This window comes from Pristiophorus japonicus, chromosome 7, assembly GCF_044704955.1.
Source record: "Pristiophorus japonicus isolate sPriJap1 chromosome 7, sPriJap1.hap1, whole genome shotgun sequence".
NCBI classification, from domain to species: domain Eukaryota; kingdom Metazoa; phylum Chordata; class Chondrichthyes; family Pristiophoridae; genus Pristiophorus; species Pristiophorus japonicus.
In genome coordinates, this window is record NC_091983.1 from 174,401,038 (window position 1) to 174,423,010 (window position 21,973).

General features: G+C 45.5%; 1 protein-coding gene and 1 pseudogene across 2 annotated transcripts in view; one reads left to right on the top strand and one right to left on the bottom strand.

Annotated features, from left to right (window-relative positions):
• Positions 1–21,973, bottom strand: part of bckdhb (branched chain keto acid dehydrogenase E1 subunit beta) — a 541,209-nt gene that overhangs the window by 367,746 nt on the left and 151,490 nt on the right. The window lies entirely within an intron of this gene.
• LOC139266984 (large ribosomal subunit protein eL20 pseudogene) lies at positions 20,134–21,211 on the top strand (annotated as a pseudogene).

A 21,973-nucleotide genomic window follows, 5' to 3' on the forward strand; every position in this document is an offset into this window, starting at 1 on the left:
GTGATCTCCTGGGAGAGGCAAAAACCAGATAAAAACCAGACCAATTTAGGGAGAAAAAATTCCTCTCCAACCCATCCAGGCGATCGAAACTAGTCCAGGAGATCACCCTGGCCGTATTCTATTCCCTGCAGTACTTACCATTATATCTGTGCCGTCCAACAAAAGGTCATCCAGTTTAATCCCAATTACCAGCTCTAGGTCCGTAACCCTGCAGGTTACTGTACTATAAGTGCCCATCCAACCATCTCTTAAAAGTGGTGAGGATTTCTGCATCCACCACTCTTCCAGGTAACGAGTTCCAGATCCCCACAACTCTCTGCGTAAAGAAGCCCCCCCTACCTCAAATCCCCTCTAAACCTTCCACCAACCACCTTAAAACTATGCCCCCTCATAATAGACCCCTCCACCAATGGAAATAGACCCTTACTATCCACTATGTCCAAGCCCCTCAATATTTTGTATACCTCAATAAGGTCTCCTCTCAACCTCCTCTGTTCCATTGAGAGCAAACCCAGCCTATCCAATCTGTCCTCATAACTAAGATTCTCCATTCCACACAGCATCCAAGTAAATCTCCTCTGCACCCACTCGAGTGCAATCATGTCCTTCCTATAATACGCTGACCAGAACTGCATGCAGTACTCCAGCTGTGGCCTAACCAAAGTGTTATACAATTTAAGCATAACCTCCCTGTCCTTATATTCTATGTCTCGGCCAATAAAGGCAAGCATTCCGTATGCCTTCTTAACCACCTTATCCTCCTGGCCTGCTACTTTCAGGGATCTGTGGACAAGCACTCCAAGGTCCCTTTGTTCATCTACACTATTAAGTGGCCTACCGCTTAATGTGTACACCCTCTCCTTATTAGCCCTCCCAAAGTGCATCACCTCACACTTCTCTGAAATAAATTCCATTTGCTACTGCTCTGCCCACCTGACCAGTAGATTGATATCCTCCTGCAGCCCATGACTTTCCTCTTCATTATCAAGCACACAGCCAATTTTAGTGTCGTTTGTAAACTTCTTAATCATACTCCCGATATTCAAATCTAAATCGTTGATATATACCACAAAAAGCAAGGGACCCAGTACTGAGCCCTGCGGAACCACACTGGAAACATCCTTCCAATCACAAAAACATCCATCAATCATTACCCTTTGCTCCTTACCTCCAAGCCAATTTTGGATCCAACTTGCCACTTTGCCCTGTATCCCATGGGCTTTAACCTTCATGACCAGTCTATCATGTGGGTCCTTAGCAAAAGTCTTGCTAAAGTCCATACGCACACACTACCCTCATCGGCCCTCTTGGTTACCTTCTCAAAATATTCAATCAGGTTAGTCAAACATGATCTTCCCTGAACAAATCCATGCTGACTGTTCCTAATTAAGCCTTGCCTTTCCAAATGCAGATTTATCCTGTCTTTCAGGACTTTTTCCAATAATTTTCCCACCACTGAGGTTAGGCTGACAGGCCTGTAATTACTTGGCCTATCCCTTTCTCCCTTCTTAAACAAGGGTACTACATTAGCAGTCCTCCAATCGTCCAGCACCATGCCCAGATCCAAAGAGGACTGGAAAATGATGATCAAGGCTTCTGCTATTTCCTCTTTTACTTTGCTCAACAGCCTAGATGCATTACATCCGGGCCTGGGGACTTATCTACTTTCAAAGCTGTTAAACCCCTTAATATTTCCTCTCTTGAGGCGTTAGTCAAATATAAGGACTACAACAAACACATCTGATTAGGATAACAAGAAAAAATAAGAGCATAGGTTTAAGAGAACTTTGGGATATGCGTGAAGACGGGAATACATTCATTGTCTATGGTATGTTTTTTGGGGTGGGTGTTGGAAAGGTTCTTACCAATGGTATGGAACAAGACCAAGGCAAATCAGTTTGAATGGATGGAATGTGTGCTAAATTATATTTCTGTGGTCACTAATTCCCTGTATATTTATAAAGTGAAAGTTGTTCCCATTCATGTCAATTTACAGGTCGTCATGTGGAGCAGTGATAGCCAAATGGGTTTCATCTTCAAAGCTCTGCACTAGAGGAAATTTTGCTACTGAAAAAGGTCTTGAGCCCACTCTGGGTGCTTGGTCCGTTTCCCTAGGAAAAAAGCTGGCGATGCTGCCCTGACAAATGTGGTGACACACGTGTGAACAGAACATCAGCTGATGCCATCCCTTGCTGTGGCCTAAAAGCTTTCAAAACCACAGAGATTGCCTTTGCTTTTCCTGATTTGCAGATCAGCCTGCAGCACATGGCAATGCTTCACCAATGCATCTCTGGTGACAAAAACATGTCTCTAAGTCTATCCCAGGTTGAATTGGCGGGGTCTGTATACTCAGTTTCTGGGATACAAACAAGTATAAATGTAGCCCTTGAAATGTTTCTGCGCTTTAAAGATGGAGTGCTCTCTTTGGCCCCAAGTTTCGCCATGATTTGCTCCTGATTTTTAGGAGCAACTGGTGTAGAACGGAGTATCTTAGAAATCGGAATTCTCGCCATTTAGTTTGCTCCAGTTCTAGTCAGTTAGAACAGTTTCACTTTGGAGCAGAATTTTTTTTTCAAAAGGGGGCGTGTCCGGCCACTTACGCCTGTTTTCAAAGTTTCATCAGTGAAAACTTACTCCAAATTAACTTAGAATGGAGTAAGTGAAGATTTTTGTACGCTCGAAAAAACCTTGTCTACACTTTAGAAAATCAAGCATAGGTTACAAATCAGGCATAGGGAATGGCGGGGGGTTTAAAGGGAAGTTTACAAACATTAAACACTTCAGTTTTACAAATAAAGAGCCATCATCAATAATAAATGATAAAAACATCAATAAATCAACCAATAAATCAATCAAAAAAAATTAATAAGAAATAATTTTTTTTTTAAATCAATAAATAAAACATTTTCTACTTACCGACTGCAGCACCGGGAGCCCTCCAACAGCGTGCTGGGATGCCCCCCAGTGTGTCTCTGTCAGTGTCTCTATCTCTCTGTCTGTGTGTGTCTCTCATTCTCTGTCTGTCAGTGTCTGTGTTTCTGACAGCGAGGGGAGGGGGAGGAGGGAGGTAGAGGGAGAGAGGAGGGGAGCAGAGGGAGGGAAGGGGGGGGATGGGGAAGCAGAGGGGGGGAAGGGGGGGATGGTGGAGAAGGGGGAGAAGGGGGAGGGGGAGAGGAGAAGGGGGAGGGGGAGAAGGGGGAGGGTGGAGGGGGAAGAAGGGGGAGGAGGAGGAGGAAGGGGGAGGAGGAGGAGGGGGAGTGGGAGGGAGGAGGAGGAGAAGGGGGAGGGGGGAAAGGAGATGGGGGAGTCGGGTCGGTGTCGGGTCCGGTCCGGAGGCGGGGGAGGGGGAGCGGGAGTTGGGTCGGTGTCAGTGTCGGGTCTGGTCCGGAGGCAGGGGGAAGCGGGAGTCGGTGTCGGGGTTAGGGTCAGGTCCGACCCAGCTGCGGGCTGGGGGAAGCGGGAGTCGGGTCGGGTCGGGAGGAAGCAGGAGCTGGGCGTGGGAGGAGCCTTATTCACGCAGCCCCAGTGAGGCCATTCGGCCAGGGCTAGGGGCTGCGTGCTTCGGCCCCTCCCACACAGTTTTGGGCGCCTGGAGCTCCGCCCCCTACAGCTCGTGCTGCACTGCGCCGAGCTGTAAACGACCTGCGGGGAGCTGGAGAATCTTGAAGTTTTTTTTTTAGGCGCACTTTGTGGCACGAAAAACGGGCGTCCAGGTCGGGACTGCACCGTTCTAGGCGCGGCTCGAAACTTGGGCCCTTTAATTGGTCCTCTATATTGAGGTCAATTCAAATAGCCAAACTGATTTCCATCCTCCAAGCTTCCTTTGCTGCATTTAGGACAGTAACAACACAGGACTGTCAACTAGTGTGACTCATGAGAATTTCTCCTCGTCAAAATGACCTAAAACTGAACCTTCACAAACATGAATGATCATCAATGCAGGCACTCAAAAATTAGTAAACCACAGAAATCACAATTAGATCACTGCAATGCAAACTGCAGCAATTCAGCTTGTGATGGGAAAAAAAGAGAACTTTGCCAAAAGTCATAAGGTATCCAAATTGCATACTTTAAAGAAGAGCTCAACACACAAAGTGAGGCCCACTTTTTGTAGTAAAAAGCACTGTTGAAAAATTAGATAGGGAAAGAATGCAGTATGTGAGATCAGTGACATGATCTTGCAATGCACACATGCTGCTAAAGAGGCACTAGCTTGTAAAATTTTACCTAATGTATCTCCTTTTCAGTGTCTGCTCAAGTTTTTATTCTCCATATTTTAAAAGAAAAATTGAAGTACACAAGTATAATAAAACAAGTATTGCCTGCAGTTTTCAGGGCATTAAGTTTGCCATCACCATTCAAGTTAGTAAACATTGGCACTATAACATACATTAGCTTCCTTCAGAAATCCTTTGATCAACAATTTAACACCACTCTTAACGGCAGTCAACATTTTTACAGATTTTTGCATATTACCAGCCACTCAAGAGTTTCTGAAGTAGATCTGTCATTTGAATCACTAAAATAAAGTCACTCTGGGTGAAATATCATCAACAATACAATTTTCAATAGTTTCCTTCTCACTTGGAAGAAGCACAATGATAATGATTTGAATATAGAACAACACAAGGAAGGAGAATCTGACTAGACTTTAGTTCTGTGGGATAAAATGGGATTAGCAATTTCAAAGAAAGATTGAAGCAAATGAAACAATTAAATTCCATGTCCAGTTCTGCTACAGAAGGGACGAGGTTGGACAATAGTTTTGATACATTAGAAAATATTAGATAAACATTGGATAGGATGATGACTCAGATTGATACAATGGAAAGGAAACAAGCAGAGACTGAGGAAGATTGGACAAAAGACAAAAGTTTCCAGCTGGAGAAAATTGTCGACAACAAAAGATTGAAAACTTTGAGGACAAGGGCAGCAGAAAACAAATATGACCAACATGCACCCAAGAGTGCCATAAGGAACAACTTCATTCAGTAAATAACTACACTTGCTGTCGCACACTATGACGCCATTCTGTGGTACAAGATGCCACACTTCCCTTTTTTTCATTAGTTGGCATTTCAAGGTACTCAGGAAAAACCTCCAAAGATGCACCAAATATAGAATAAATATATAGAATAATTATTCTGAACTCGCAGGGCGTTTTCTTGTACATAAACTGCTAAAGATGCATCCATTAAATTTCAATTAATCAGAGGCTACAAGAAGAAACTGAATTATTTTCTCTTAGTATTCCCTTATTCCCACCATCGAGAGAACAATAAAAAGAACATAATGGAAACAAATAAAGCAGAAACAAAAATGCAAGTTATCTCCCCTGGTAAGGTCTTCCTCATTCTTTTATTAACTATGGGACGCATCTAAATATTAAAACATTAATTCTGAGAATATGGGAAGTACTGTCAAAGAAGCCTTGGAAAGTTGTCACAGTGCATCCTGTTGATAGTGCACACTGCAGCCACAGTATGCCAGTGGTGGAGGGAGTGGATATTTAAGATAGTGGATGGGCTGTCGATCAAGTGGACTTCTTTGTTCTGGATGGTGTCAAGCTTTGTGTGTTGTTCCAGCTGCATCCATCGAGGCCCATGGATAGTATTCCATCAAACTCCTGACTTGTGCCTTGTGTTGGTGGAGAGGCTTTGAGGGGTTAGGAGCTGAGCCACTCACCACAGTATACCAAGCCTCTGACCTATTCTGGTAGCATGGTGTTAGGAACATAGAAAAAAGGTGCAGGGGTAAGGCCATTTGGCCCTTCGAGCCTGCACCACCATTCAATATGATCATGGCTGATCATGCAACTTCAGTACCCCACTCCTGCCTTCGCTCCATACCCCCTGATCCCTTTAGGCATAAGGGCCACATCTAACTCCCATTTTAATATATCCAACAAACCTGACTCAACAACTTTCTGTGGTAGAGAATTCCATAGGTTCACAATTTCTCCTCATCTCGGTCCCATATGGCTTACCCCTTATCCTTAGATTGTGACCCCTGGTTCTCGACTTCCCCAACTTCGGGAACATTCTTCCTGCATCTAACCTGTCCAATCCCTTCAGAATTTTATATGCTTCTATGAGATCGCCTCTCATTCTTCTAAATTCCAGTGAATGTAAACCGAGTCGATCCAGTCTTTCTTCATATGTCAGTCCTGCCATCCCGGGAATCAGTCTGGTGAACCTTCGCTGCACTCCCTCAATAGCAAGAATGTCCTTCCTCAGATTAGGAGACCACAACTGCACACAATACTCAAGGTGTGGTCTCACCAAGGCCCTGTACAACTGCAACAAGACCTCCCTGCTCCTATACTCAAATCCTCTCGCTATGAAGGCCAACATGCCATGTGCTTTCTTTACTGCCTGCTGTACCTGCATGCCTACTTTCAATGACTGATGTACCATGACACCCAGGTCTCGCTGCACCTCCCCTTTTACTAATCTGTCACCATTCAGATAATAATCTGCCTTCCTGTTTTTGCCACCAAAGTGGATCAGCTCACACTTATCTACATTATACTGCATCTGCCATGCATTTGCCCACTCACCTAACCTTTCCAAGTCATCCTGCAGCCTCTTAGCATCCTCCTCACAGCTCACACTGCCACTCAGCTTAGTGTCATCTGCAAACTTGGAGATATTACATTCAATTCCTTCGTCTAAATCATGAATATATATTGTAAATAGCTGGGGTCCCAGCACTGAACCTTGCAGTACCACACTAGTCACTGCCTGCCATTCTGAAAAGGACCCATTTATTCCCACTCTTTGCTTCCTGTCTGCCAACCAGTTCTCTATACACGTCAATACATTACCCCCAATCCCATGTGCCTTAATTTTGCACACAAATCTCTTGTGTGGGACCTTGTCAAAAGTCTTTTGAAAGTCCAAATATACCACATCCACTGGTTCTCCCTCATCCACTCTACTAGTTACGTCCTCAAAAAATTCTAGATTTGTCAAGCATGATTTCCCGTTCATAAATCCATGCTGACTTGGATCGATCCTGTCACTGCTTTCCAAATGCGCTGCTTTACATCTTTAATAATTGATTCCAGCATTTTCCCCACTACCGATATCAGGCTAATCAGTCTATAATTTCCTGTTTTTTCTCTCCCTCCTTTTTTAAAATGCGGGGTTATATTAGCTACCCTCCAATCCATAGGAACTGATCCAGAGATCATGGAATGTTGGAAAATGACCACCAATGCATCTACTATTTCTAGGGCCACTTCCTTAAGTACTCTGGGATGCAGACTATCAGCCTTCAATCCCATCAATTTCCCTAACACCATTTCCTGACTAATAAGGATTTCCCTCAGTTCCTCCTTGTCGCTAGACCCTCGGTCCCCAAGTATTTTCGGGAGGTTAGTCGTGTCTTCCTTAGTGAAGACAGAACCAAAGTATTTGTTCAATTGGTCTGCCATTTCCTTGTTCGCCATTATGAATTCACCTGATTCTGACTGCAAGGGCCCTACATTAGATTTCACTAATCTTTTTCTCTTCACATATCTATAGAAGCTTTTGCAGTCAGTTTTTATGTTCCCTGCAAGTTTACTCTTATACTCTATTTTCCCCCTCCTAATTAAACCCTTTGTCCTCTTCTGCTGAATTCTACATTTCTCCAGTCCTCAGGTTTGCTGCTTTTTCTGGCCAATTTATATGCCTCTTCCTTGGATTTAACACTATCCTAATTTCCCTTGTTTACACCAGACAGGGATGTACAATTGTTGTAGTTCATCCATGTGATCTTTAAATGTCTGTCATTGGCTATCCGTCAACCCTTTAAGTATCATTCTCCAGTCTATCCTAGCCGATTCACGTCTCATACCATCAAAGTTACCTTTCTTTAAGTTCAGGACCCTCGTCTCTGAATTAACTGCGTCACTCTCCATCTTAATGAAGAATTCTACCATATTATGGTCACGCTTCCCCAAGGGGCCTCGCACGGCAAGATTGCTAATTAATTCTTTCTCATTACACAAGACCCAGTCTAGGATGGCCTGCTCTCTGGTTGGTTCCTCGACATGTTGGTCTAGAAAACCATCCCTAATACGCTCCAGGAAATCCTCCTGCACCACATTGCTACCAGTTTGGTTAGCCAATCAATATGTAGATTAAAGTCACCCATGATAACTGCTGTACCTTTATTGCACGCATCTCTAATTTCCTGTTTGATGCCATCCCCAACCTCACTACTACTGTTTGGTGGTCTGTACACAACTCTCTCACTAACGTTTTTTGCCCTTTGGTGTTTCGCAGCTCTACCCATATAGATTCCACACCATCCAAGCTAATGTCTTTCCTTACTATTGCGTTAATCTCCTCTTTAACCAGTAACGCTACCCCACCTCCTTTTCCTTTCTGTCTATCTTTCCTGAATATTGAATACCCCTGGATGTTGAGTTCCCAGCCTTGGTTACCCTGGAGCCATGTCTCTGTAATCCCAATTGCATCATATCCGTTAACAGCTATCTGCGCAGTTAATTCATCCACCTTATTACGAATGCTCCTCGCTTTGAGACTCAGAGCCTTCAGGCTTATTTTTTTAACACTGTGTCCTTTTAGAATTATGTTGTAATGTGGCCCTTTTTGATTTTTGCCCTTGGCTCAGTGGTAGCAATCTTGAACCAAGCCAGAAGGTTGTGGATTCAATTCCCACTCCAGAGACTTGAGCACAAAGTCCCAACTGACAGTTCAGTACAGCACCGAGGGAGTGTTGTCCTTCAGATGAGACGCCCTGTCTGCCCCCTCAGGTGGGCGTAAAAGATCCCATGGCACGATTTCACGAGAGCGGGTGAGCTCTCCCCAGTGTCCTGGCCAATATTTATCCCTCAACCAACATCACTAAAACAGAATCTGGCCATTATCATATTACTGTTTGTGGGAACTTGCTGTGCGTAATTTGGCCGCCACATTTTTTTCATTATAACAGTGACTACACTTCAAAAGTACTTCATTGTCTGTAAAGCTCTTTGGGAAGTTCTGTGGTCATGAAAGGTGGTCTATAAATGCAAGTTCTTTCTTTTCTTTCTTTTTAGTAACCACAGTATTTATGTGGCTGTTCCAGTTGAGTTTCTGGTCAATGGGTGTTGATGATGGGGGATTCGGCAATATAATGTCATTGAATGTTATGGGGAGGTGGTTAGTCTCTCTTGTTGGAAATGGTCATTGCTTGGCACTTGTGTGGAGTAAATGTTACTTGCGACTTATCAGCCCAAGGCAAGGTTGTCCAGGTCTTGCAGCACGCGGCACGGACTGCTTCATTATCTGAGGAACAGTGTGTAATCATCAGCAAACAGCCCTAATTCTTACCTTATGATCGAGGGAAGGTTATTGATGAAGCAACTGAAGAGAGCTGGGCCGAGAACACTGCCCTGAGGAACTCCTGCAGCAATGTTCTGGGGCTGAGATAATTGACCAACAACCGCAACCATCTCCCTTTGTGCTAGGTCAGACTCCATCCAGTGGAGCGATTTCCCTCGGCTCCTTGTGCCACATTTTGTCGAATGCTGCCTTGATGCCAAGGGCGGTCACTCTCACCTCACCTCTGGAATTCAGCTCGTGTGTCCATGTTTGGACTAAGGCTGTAATGAAGTCTGGATCTGGGAGGTCCTGCTGGAACCCAAATTGAGCATTGGTGAGCAAATGTGGCTTAATAGTACTGCTGATGACTCCTTCCATCACTTTGCTGATGACTGGGAGTAGGCCGATGGGACAGTAATTGGCCGAGTTGGACTTATCCTGCCTTTTTGTGGACAGGACATACCTGGTCAATTTTCCATATTGTCGGGTAGATGCCAGTGTTGTAGTTGCACTGGAAAAGCTTGGCTAAAAGCACACGATAGTTCTGTAGCACAGATCTTTAGCACCACAGCCGGGATGTTGACAGGACCCGCAGCCTTTGCAGTGATATTACATGGAGTGAATTGAGTTAGCTGAAGACAGGCATCTGTGATGGTGGGGACCTCAGGAGGAGGTCAAGAAGGATCACCTACTCAGCATTTTTGACTTGTCTTTTGCACACACGTGCTGGACTCCTCCATCATTGAGGAAGGGGATGTTCATGAAGCCTCCTCCTCCCATTAGTTTCTTAATTGTCCACCATCATTCGCCACTAGATATGTAAGGACTGCAGACCTTTGACCTGTCCCATTGGTTGTGGAATCGCTTAGCTCTGTCTGTAGCATGTTGCATACGCTTTTTAGCGTGCATGTAGTCCTGTATTGCAGTTTCACCATGGTGAGGAACTGAATAGTGGTGGTTTCCTTAGAACTATAACCTAACTACAACTAATTGCACGAGTCAGTACTTTCAATGGGCAGGGGGCAGGGGGGGGGGAACTAGAGGGACAAAGTAATCAAGATGGAAATTCAGCTGCCTATAGGCGGTGCTCAGAACACTGAGCGCAAACTGTGAAACATTAAACAAAAGTGCTTTCAAGGGTTGGCAGTTAAGTGCTCAAAAATTTCTGAACACCTTTTGAGGGAATGGTGGGGGCGGGGTGGTGGGGGGGCTGAGGGGAGGGAGGGTAGGGGGTTAGAGATTGAAAGCATCTGGAAGTGTGGCAAGTTAGGGCTTCTACCTGTCACTCATCCCAATGACTTTCCCAAGATCAGCCTTATGCTATGAATTTTGCCGGGCTCATGGTGATGTTTCTGCCGGAGTGTAATTGATCAGCATTGGGACAGGAAAAGGAGGAGGCAGAAAAAGTACTTCTGCTGCAGGGCTGCTGCACCCACATTTGTGTGGGCAAATATGGTACATATCAGAAGTGTTCCTGAAAGATTGGTATGGATGCAGAAATAGGCAGGGACCCGGCTGTACAGGTTCCCACCCTGGACTAATGCAAGAAAACTACCATCACTTGGGCAGACATTCTCTTAATATCTTCATCGGCATGGAAACAAGATTGGTTTTAAAATTTTATTAAACAAGATTTTCTTATAATCTTACCATAAGAACATAAGAAATAGGAGCTGGAGTAGGCCATTCGGCCCTTCAAGCCTGCTCCACCATTCAATAAGATTATGATTGATCTTCTACCTCAACTCCGTCTTCCAGCACTATCCCCATGTACCTTGGGTCCCTTAGTTTCTAAAAATCTATTGATCTCTGCCTTGAATATACTCAATGACTGAGCATCCACAGCCCTCTGGGGTAGATAATTCCAAAGATTCACAAATCCTTGAGTGAGGAAATTCCTCCTCATCTCAGTCCTAGTTGGCCAGTCCCTTAGACTGAGATTGTGATCCCTAGTTCTAGACTCTCCAGCCAATGGAAACATCCTCTCTGCAGCTACCCTGTCAAACCCCTTAAGAATTTTAAACTTTCAATGAGATCACCTTTCATTCTTCAAAACTTTAGGGAATATAGGTCTAGTCTGCTTAGTCTCTCCTCATAGGACAATTCCCCCACCCTTGGAATCAGTCTGGTGAACCTTCATTGCATCCCTCTAAGGCAAGTATATCCTTCCTTGGGTAAGGAGACCAAAACTGTGCACAGTACTCCAGGTGTGGTCTCACCAAAGTTCTAAATAAATACAGTAAGGCTTCTTTATTCTTATACTCCAATCCTTTTTTAACAAAGGCTAACATACCATTTGCTTTCCTAATTGCTTGCTGTACCTGCATGTTCACTTTCTGTGATTTGTGTACAAGGACACCCAGGTCCCTCTGAATACTGACATTTCCCAATCTCTCATCATTTAAAAAATAATCTGCTTTCAAATTTTCTGCTTGTGGATAAATTCACATTTCTCAACATTATATTCCACCTGCCATGTTCTTACCCACTCACTTAATGGGTCTATATCCCTTTGTCTCTTACTTTCCCCACCTAGCATTGCATCGTCAGCAAATTTAGATACATTACACTCGGTCCCCTCATCCAACTCATTGATATAAATTGTAAATAGCTGAGGCCTAAGCATTGATCCTTGCGTTACCCTACTAGTTACAGCCTGCCAACTTCTTTATTCTTACTCTTTGTTTTCTGTCCATTAACCAATCCTCAATCCATGCGAATAAATGGATCCACTATCCCTGTAGCCACTTCTTTTAGGGCGCTATCCAGCGCTGAGCCTGTGGCCAACATCTCGCCGTAGGCAACTAGGCCCATATAGCAGTGCCTGGTCTCCAGTTGTCTTGGACCTCCTTGCCACTGGATCAAGACCTTGCTCAGCTAAGCCCATTTGGTAGCCGGTGTGCAACGACCACCCCACGTTAAAAGAACTCACGCACAGGTATCTTCCACTCCTCTAACATGAAGTTCGGGACCTGGAACGTCAGGACCCTTATAGAAACATAGAAACATAGAAAATAGGTGCAGGAGTAGGCCATTCGGCCCTTCTAGCCTGCACCGCCATTCAATGAGTTCATGGCTGAACATTCAACTTCAGTACCCCATTCCTGCTTTCTCGCCATACCCCTTGATCCCCCTAGCAGTAAGGACCTCATCTAACTCCTTTTTGAATATATTTAGTGAATTGGCCTCAACAACTTTCTGTGGTAGAGAATTCCACAGGTTCACCACTCTCTGGGTGAAGAAGTTCCTCCGCATCTCGGTCCTAAATGGCTTACCCCTTATCCTTAGACTGTGACCCCTGGTTCTGGACTTCCCCAACATTGGGAACATTCTTCCTGCATCTAACCTGTCTAACCCCGTCAGAATTTTATATGTTTCTATGAGGTCCCCTCTCATTCTTCTGAACTCCAGTGAATACAAGCCCAGTTGATCCAGTCTTTCTTGATAGGTCAGTCCCGCCATCCCGGGAATCAGTCTGGTGAACCTTCGCTGCACTCCCTCAATAGCAAGAATGTCCTTCCTCAGGTTAGGAGACCAAAACTGTACACAATACTCCAGGTGTGGCCTCACCAATGCCCTGTACAACTGTAGCAACACCTCCCTGCCCCTGTACTCAAATCCCCTTGCTATGAAGGCCAACATGCCATTTGCTTTCTTAACCGCCTGCTGCACCTGCATGCCAACCTTCAATGACTGATGCACCATGACACCCAGGTCTCTTTGCACCTCCCCTTTTCCTAATCTGTCACCATTCAGATAATAGTCTGTCTCTCTGTTTTTACCACCAAAGTGGATAACCTCACATTTATCCACATTATACTTCATCTGCCATGCATTTGCCCACTCACCTAACCTATCCAAGTCGCTCTGCAGCCTCACAGCATCCTCCTCGCAGCTCACACTGCCACCCAACTTAGTGTCATCCGCAAATTTGGAGATACTACATTTAATCCCCTCATCTAAATCATTAATGTACAGTGTAAACAGCTGGGGCCCCAGCACAGAACCTTGCGGTACCCCACTAGTCACTGCCTGCCATTCTGAAAAGTACCCATTTACTCCTACTCTTTGCTTCCTGTCTGACAACCAGTTCTCAATCCATGTCAGTACACTACCCCCAATCCCATGTGCTCTAACTTTGCACATCAATCTCTTGTGTGGGACCTTGTCGAACGCCTTCTGAAAGTCCAAATATACCACATCAACTGGTTCTCCCTTATCCACTCTACTGGAAACATCCTCAAAAAATTCCAGAAGATTTGTCAAGCATGATTTCCCTTTCACAAATCCATGCTGACTTGGACCTATCATGTCACCTCTTTCCAAATGCACTGCTATGACATCCTTAATAATTGATTCCATCATTTTACCCACTACCGATGTCAGGCTGACCGGTCTATAATTCCCTGTTTTCTCTCTCCCTCCTTTTTTAAAAAGTGGGGTTACATTGGCTACCCTCCACTCCATAGGAACTGATCCAGAGTCAATGGAATGTTGGAAAATGACTGTCAACGCATCCACTATTTCCAAGGCCACCTCCTTAAGTACTCTGGGATGGAGTTATGGACAACTCCAACAGTGACAGGCAGGAACGCCACACCGCCATAGTTGCCCGAGAACTTAGACGCTTTGATATCAACATCACCGCCCTAAGCGAGACGCGGCGGGCAGGGGAAGGCCAGCTCAAGGAACAAGGTGGAGGTTGTACCTTCTTCTGGAAAGGGAAATAAGAGGAAGAACGCCGGCTCCACGGAGTTGGCTTTGCCATCAAAAACGAGCTGGTTGACCGCCTCAAACACTCACCCTGCGAGGCTAACAAACGCCTCATGACTCCTCGACTCACCCTATCCTGGAACCAGTGCACCACAGTCATCAGTGCTCACACCCCAACACTCGATGCAACACATGAGGCCAAAGAAGGTTTTTTATTCCAAACTCAAAAAATCCCTGTCTTGCATCCCCACAGGCGACAAACTGATCCTCCTAGGTGACTTCAACGCCAGGGTCGGCAAGGACACAGACCTCTGGGGAGGCGTGATTGGCAGAGAGGGGGTAGGGAAAGCCAACTCCAGCGGTACCCTACTCCTGACAAAATGTCTAAAACATGAACTTGTCATCACCAACAGCTTGTTCCGCCAGAGAGACAAATCTAAGGCATCGTGGCAACATCCTCACTCCAAACATTGGCACCTGCTCAACTACGCCATCGTCCGAGCCAGGGATCGCAAGGATGTGCGCATCACCCGCGCCATGACAGGAGCTAACGATTGCTGAACAGACCACCGCCTAATCCGATCCATCATTGACTTTAACATAGCCCCAAAGCGGAGGGGGCAGCAGAAGCACTGTCGCAAAAAAGTCAATGCCGGGGCACTTTAGGATCCAGCTGAGAGAGTCCTATACAGTCAGCACCTCACAGCTAACCTGGCGTGCCTTGATGACCCCAAGATGCAGAATGCCCACAGCGCTTGGTCTGCCCTCCAGGCCTCCATAACCAGTGCTTGCTCGGTCACTCAACCAGGAAACACCAGGACTGATTTGATGAGAATGATCAGGAGATCCAAGAACTAATAGATCACAAGCGCAGGGCATTTCTGAGCCTTAAACAACAACCCAACTCGGAAGCAGCAAAGCAGCATTACAGACAGCTCAAGGCTGAGGTCGAACAAAAAACCCGGAACGTAAAGAACAGGTGGTGGATGGAGAAAGCACAGGAGATACAGTAGCTAGTCAACAGACATGATGTGCGAGGATTCTTCATCGCAGTCAAGGCCACCTACGGTCCAAACACCCAAGGCCCCACCCCACTGCTGGCCAAGAATGGGGAAACACTCATCAAGGACACCAAGGTAGTCAGGGCCCACTGGAAGGAGCACTTCGAAGATCTCCTCAATCGAGACTCTGCCTTTGACTCAAATGCTCTCGACTCCATCCCGCAGCATGCTACCCGCCAGCACCTCAGTAAGACCCCAACACTGCACGAGGTAGAAAAAGCCATAAGACAGTTTAAGAACAAGGCTACGGAGGGGATGGAATCCCTGCTGAGGCGCTGCTGTATGGCCAAGAGGCACTGCTGGCGCGAATACATGACCTCATCTCTCTCACCTGGAGGGAGGAGAGCATGCTGGGAGATCTTTGAGATGCAGTGATCGTGACCATCTTTAAAAAAGGGGACAAGTCCGACTGCGGCAACTACAGAGGAATCTCCCTGCTATTAGCCACTGAGAAAGTCATCGCTAGAGTCCTCCTCAACCGTCTTCTCCCTGTGGCCGAGGAGCTCCTCCCGGAGTCGCAGTGCGGATTTCGTCCCCTACAGGGCACAACGGACATGATTTTGGCAGCACGACAGCTGCAGGAAAAATGCAGGGAACAGCGCCAGCCCTTATATATGGTCTTTGACACGGTCAACCGCGAGAGTCTATGGAGTGTCCTCCTCCATTTCGGATGCCCCCAAAAGTACGTCACCATCCTCCGCCTGCTCCACTACGACATGCAAGCTGTGATTCTTACCAACGGATCCATCACAGACCCAATCCACGTCCGGGGTCAAGCCCCGTTATCGCCTCAACCCTCTTCTCAATCTTCCTCGCAGCCATGCTCCACCTCACAGCCGACTGGAGTGGAACTAAACTACAGAACCAGTGGGAACCTGTTCAACCTTCGCCGTCTCCAGGCCAGGTCCAAGACCACCCCAACCTCTGTCGTCGAGCTACAGTATGCGGACGACACCTGCATCTACGCATATACAGAGGCTGAACTCCAGGACACAGTCGACGTATTTACTGAGGCGTGCGAAAGCATGGGCCTTACACTAATCATCAGCAAGACAAAGGTCCTCCACCAGCCTGTCCTCGCTGCACAGCACTGCCCCCCAGTCATCAAGATCCACAGCGTGACCCTGGACAACGTGGACCACTTCACATATCCCGGGAGCCTCCTATCAACAACAGCAGGCACTTACGATGAGATCCAACACCACTTCCAGTGCACCAGTGCAGCCTTCGGCCGTCTGAGGAAAACACTGCTTGAAGACCAGGCCCTCAAAACTGCCACCAAGCTCATGGTGTATGGGGCCATAGTAATACCCGCCCTCCTGTATGGCTCAGAAACATGGACCATGTAGAATAGACACCTCAAGTCGCTGGAGAAATACCACCAACGATGTCTCCGCAAAATCCTACGAATCCCCTGGGAGGACAGGCGCACCAACATTAGCATCCTTGACCAGGCCAGCATCGAAGCACTGACCACACTTGATCAGCTCCGCTGGGCAGGCCATAGTTCGCATGCCAGACACGAGACTCGCAAAGTAAGCGCTCTACTCGGAACTCCTTCCCGGCAAACAAGCCAAAAGTGGGCAGTGGAAACGTTACAAGGACACCCTCAAAGCCTCCCTGATAAAGTGCAACATCCCCACTGACACCTGGGAGTCCATGGCCAAAGACCTAAGTGGAGGAAGTGCATCCGGGAGGGTGCTGAGCACCTTGAGTCTTGTCGTCGAGAAATTGCAGAAAACAAGCGCAGGCAGCGGAAAGACCATGCGGCAAACCAGTCCCACCCACCCCTTCCCTCAACCACTATCTGTCCCATCTGTGACAGAGACTGTGGTTCTCGTATTGAACTGTACAGCCACCTAAGAACTCATGTTAAGAGTGGAAGCAAGTCTTCCTCAATTCCGAGGGACTGCCAATGATGATGATAATGATGAGCCACTTCTTTTAAAACCCGAGGATGGAGGCCATCAGGTCCAGGGGATTTGTCTGCTTTTAGTCCCATTTATTTCTCCAGTACTATTTCTTTACAAATACTCATTTCTTTCAGTTTCTCATTCTTACTAAACCCTTCGTTCCCCATCATTTCCTGAATGTTTTTTGTCTTCTTCCGTGAAGATAGATAAAAAAATATTTGTTTGTCTCTGCCATTTCCTTATTTCCCATTATAATTTCTTCTGCCTCTGCTTGCAAGGGACCCATGTTTACTTTAGCTAATCTCTTCCTTTTTACATATCTATAGGAGCTATTACAATCTGTTTTTATATCTCGTTAGTTTACTCTCATTCTATTTTCTCTCTCTTTATCAATATCTTATTTCTATAACCCGAATAAATTAACCTAAGTGCAATAGAAAAAAAATTGAACTTCACAAAAATTACTTTATAAATGGGTAATTGTCATGTTGATTACTGCATTTCACAATTTGGCATTCCGAATGCATGCAACACTGCCACCACCTGTTGACAATATGAATAGTCCCTGGAAAATTGAACTGACCACAGGCATGCTTCGAAAAGGTACTCAAATAGATTTTAACAAAGGTCCTTTGTGCTGATAGGATACCGACCCGAAAAACACTAGATATTATACAACTTTGGTATGCTCACTGACCTGTAGCTCATTTTTGTCTATTTTGGCTAGTGTTGCCTTGCATTCGGAATATCCAACATACTAATCAAAGATTGCAGAGATGGAGCTCCAAATGCTTCCAAATCCCTCTCACCGGCGGCTTTTCTGTATGATATTGTGCAGAAAGCACAATTAATATACCAGGATTATATAGGATTACATAAGATATATGACACAGAAACAGGCCATTTGGCCCAACAAGTCCTTGCCAGCGCTTATGTTCCACTTGAGCCTCCCCCATCTTTCCTCATCAAAATTATCAGTATAACACTCTATTCTCTTCCCCCTCATATGCTTGTTTAGCCTCCCCTTAAATGCATCTATACTATTCGCTTCAACCACTCCCTGTGGTTGCGAGTCCCACACTCTCACCATTTTTTGGGTAAAGACATTTTTTCTGAATTCCCTATTGGATTTCTTGGTGACTATCTTATATTGCTGGCCTCTAGTTATGCTCTTCCCCACAAGTGGAATCAGTCTCTCTGTATCCACTAAACAAAACCTTTCATAATTTTAAAGACATCGATTTAGGTCACCCTCAGCCTTCTTTTTTCAAGAGAAAAGAGACCCAGCCTGTTCATCCTTTCCTGATATGTATACCCTCACATTTCTGGCATCATCCTTGTAGATCTTCTCTGCAACCTCTCCAGTGCCTCTATATTCTTTTTATAATATGCTGACTAGAACTGTACACTGTACTCAAAGTGTGGTCTCTAACCAAGTTTCGATACAAGTTTAGCATAACTTACCTTCTTTTCAATTCTATACTTCCAGAAATAAACCCTAGTGCTTGGTTTGCTGTTTGTATGGCCTTGCTAACTGTGTCGCAACTTTGTGTATTTGTACTCCCAGATCCCTTTGTTCCTCTCCCCCACCTAGACTCGCACCCTCCAAATAATGTGACCTCCCAATTCTTTCTACCAAAATGTAATAACTCATTTGCCAATTAAACACCCATTCTGCAAGTTTATTGATGTCCTCCTGTAATTTGTTGCAGTTCTCCTCAGTGTTAACTATCCCCTCAAATTTGGTGTCATCCGCAAATTTAGAAATAGTGTTTTTGATTCCAAAGTCTAAATCGTTTATATATAATATATAGGAAGTTATTTCTTGCGTGTTTTTCTATTCTACCACAATTATTGTTTGCCTTGTTGTGCATCCTGAAACTCTTCAACCATTAATAAAATTCCATTACCAAGCACAGCTTTTTGACTTAATTTTGTAGCAAGCATCTTTTGGAGTCAAATGTGCTTGATTGTTAGATTTTAACATTGCTTTATTTTTTCTCTCCTTGATAGCATGCACTTTAAAGGAGAAGGGAAGTACACGAGTATTTTTCTTCAAAGCAATATCCTACTCCATGTGGAAAAATAATGGACTATTATTTTATTGAGCATTTTTGTAGAATTCTAATGGCGGTACTGTGATAATAACCCATCTTTTTAACATTTTCTTTTTATTGGGTATATTTAAATGAATTCAAAAAAATATATATCGGGCTACAATTTCCCCTTGGATCGCCCATTTGACTCCCAGTTACCGCCCTGTACTGCCCATTTATCGCTGGCGGTAATTTCGGCCTACGATTACCGCCAGCATTGCTGCAAATCACCCGCCCACATTTGCCGCCCCAAATTCCCCCCCAGCGCTAATTTCCACCAAAAAGTATTTTTTAAGGTCCGCTACCGCCCGTTATTGCTCCGATCATAACCGCCCATTTTTAAAGTACCTACCTGACTTGGGCCCAGCGTTATGCACGATTAAGTATTGCCAGCTGGGATACAAACTTCATTCAGAGTGAAGATTACTAGAAACTTTTCACCATAACAGGCTGGCTGATCACTCCAGCTGTTCCATCTTCTCCAATTTATTTTATATCACAAAGTCAAAAACTTTAAAAGAGCAGTCAGCTAGACACTAATCTGACCGTAAATGGTCATTAACACCATGATCTGCAACAGCTCAAACAAGGCACAGCTATAGCAGGGAAACTTCAGATACTTTTGTGTTTTACTACAATCTGCTATTGGCACTTGCAGGTCATTTCAAAATTAAGAGGGATTTTGATAAAGTAAAATAGGGAGAAGCCATTTCCACTGGCAGTAGGGTCAGATCTAAGGTAATTGCCCAAAGAGCCAGTGAGAAGATTTTTTAAAATATATTAACACAGCAACTAGTTAGTGGGTTAAAACAACTAGATCAGGTTTAATGCTCAGTTTGTAGCAAGTTAGCTAATCGAGGTGAAACGGATGTCTTTGGAATTGGCCTCGACACCCCCAATCTGGGAGAAGAGCATGAAAACCAGGGTTTGAGCTCCTGATCACCGTCCAATTGTTGGAAATTGTATGGCACACTGATGCGTGGATGGGCACGCACACACTCTTTCGGGGGGCAGGCGAGCGAGAGACTACAAGATGACTTCGGGCACCCTCAATGAATATAAGGTGATTGGCTGGCGCCTGCCCTCAACTAAAGAGCCCGGCCCTGCTCTGTATCGGATTCGCATCTTTGCTCCAAATCATATTGTTACCAAGTCTCGATTCTGGTACTTCATTTCTTTGATGAAGAAACTGAAAAAGTCTGCTGGTGAAATTGTCTATTGTGGACAGGTTTTTAAGAAGTCACCAGAAGAAGTGAAGAACTTTGGCATTTGGCTGCACGACGACTCTCGTGGTGGAACCCATAATATGTACAGAGACCTGACCACTGCTGGTGCTGTCACCCAGTGCTAACGTGACATGGGGGCTCGCCATCATGCTCACTCCATTCAAATCATGAAGGTAGAAGAGATTCCATCGAGCAAATGTCGCTGGCCTGCTATGATTTTAGATAGAGTAAAGCTCCCTCTAAACTGTCCCATCAAACACTCCCAGTGCAGGTACAGCATGGGTTACACACAGAGTAAGGCTCCCTTTAAACTTGGACACCATCGGTCAAAGGCCAGTATCGAGCCCACTCTGCTATGAGCGCCGAAACAACCTCTATCATTACCTTCTCTCTCGTTCATGTCGGCATTGGTCTCGTCCTTGGTCTTCTCCATCCCGAGGGGCGGCAGTCCCAACACGCTGTCGAGGCAGGTTTTGATCAGATCGAACACGTCCGCCTCGTTCAGAAGAGGATCCAGCTTCCTGCTGCCCAGGTGAAGGAGAACAGGTACAGGTCGGACAGCCCTCGCATAGGGAACGTGACCGCTGACCCCCCCTGGCGCACGCCTCTCCCTGGGAGCGGGAGAGGCGTGCGCTCATTCTGAAGCCTCCGTCTCCCGCGAGACTGGGGACTGTTTGAGCCCAGACGGTGAGGGTCAGCAGGTGGTCCCAGGGGTCAGGGAATGGGTAAAGGCCCGGAGGAGGAGCCCCCCATTCCCTGACCCAGAGGGGGGGCCCCCATTCCCTGTTCCACGATTCCAAGATCAAGTTCCCTCTGCCACACAGAATTCTGTGTCGTTAGCACAAGTCGCGCTTCAGCACCAAGAGACCAAACACTTTCTTCTAAGATGTATTGATATACTGTTGGATCACCGAATCAGACTCAGCTGCAATACATCCATACAGCCAAGAGCTGGAAAGTGGGATTAGGCTGGATAGTTCTTGGTCAGCCAGCGCAGACACGATGGGCCGAGATGGCCTCCTTCCATGCTGTAATTTTGATTCTATGATTCATTGCCAAATAGCCCAAAATTCGCTAGGCTCAAAGGGATAGCCGCTTGGGTGAGATGCTGGAGGGCTGCTGTAGATTAGAGTTCCAAGGAGAAGCAGTACTTCCAGAGAAGAAAATAGGCTGCCACCATATCAGGTGATATAACAGTATGGAGAGATACCCCCCGACCTTCCCAACAACTTTTGCTCCCCATTAAATCCAACCAGAGATTTTTGAATTAGACCGACGAGGGGCAACCTCAGCATTTGTTCCATCAATATCATGAGTTGGACTTCAATCAAGCTCTTGGGCCAACTTCAGTTACTGGAGCAGTTTGCATGGAGAGGAAGCAACATTTGTAGAGGCTGATACAAACATTTTGAGCTTGGGATGCATTACAGCTCGTTAGCCTTTATTATCACATTTCATGGGCTGATCTAATTAAAGCCAGTCGCAGCAATCATTGCCAATGAAATATTTTATTATCAGTTACACGTGTGAGTGGGATGGAAAGGGGGAGAGGCAGTGGTTCATTTTATTGCTTGAACGTTTTTTTTAAACTGAGAAATGCAGGTTGACGAGGAATGATGCCTTGCTACTGATCTCACGCCTTGTCTC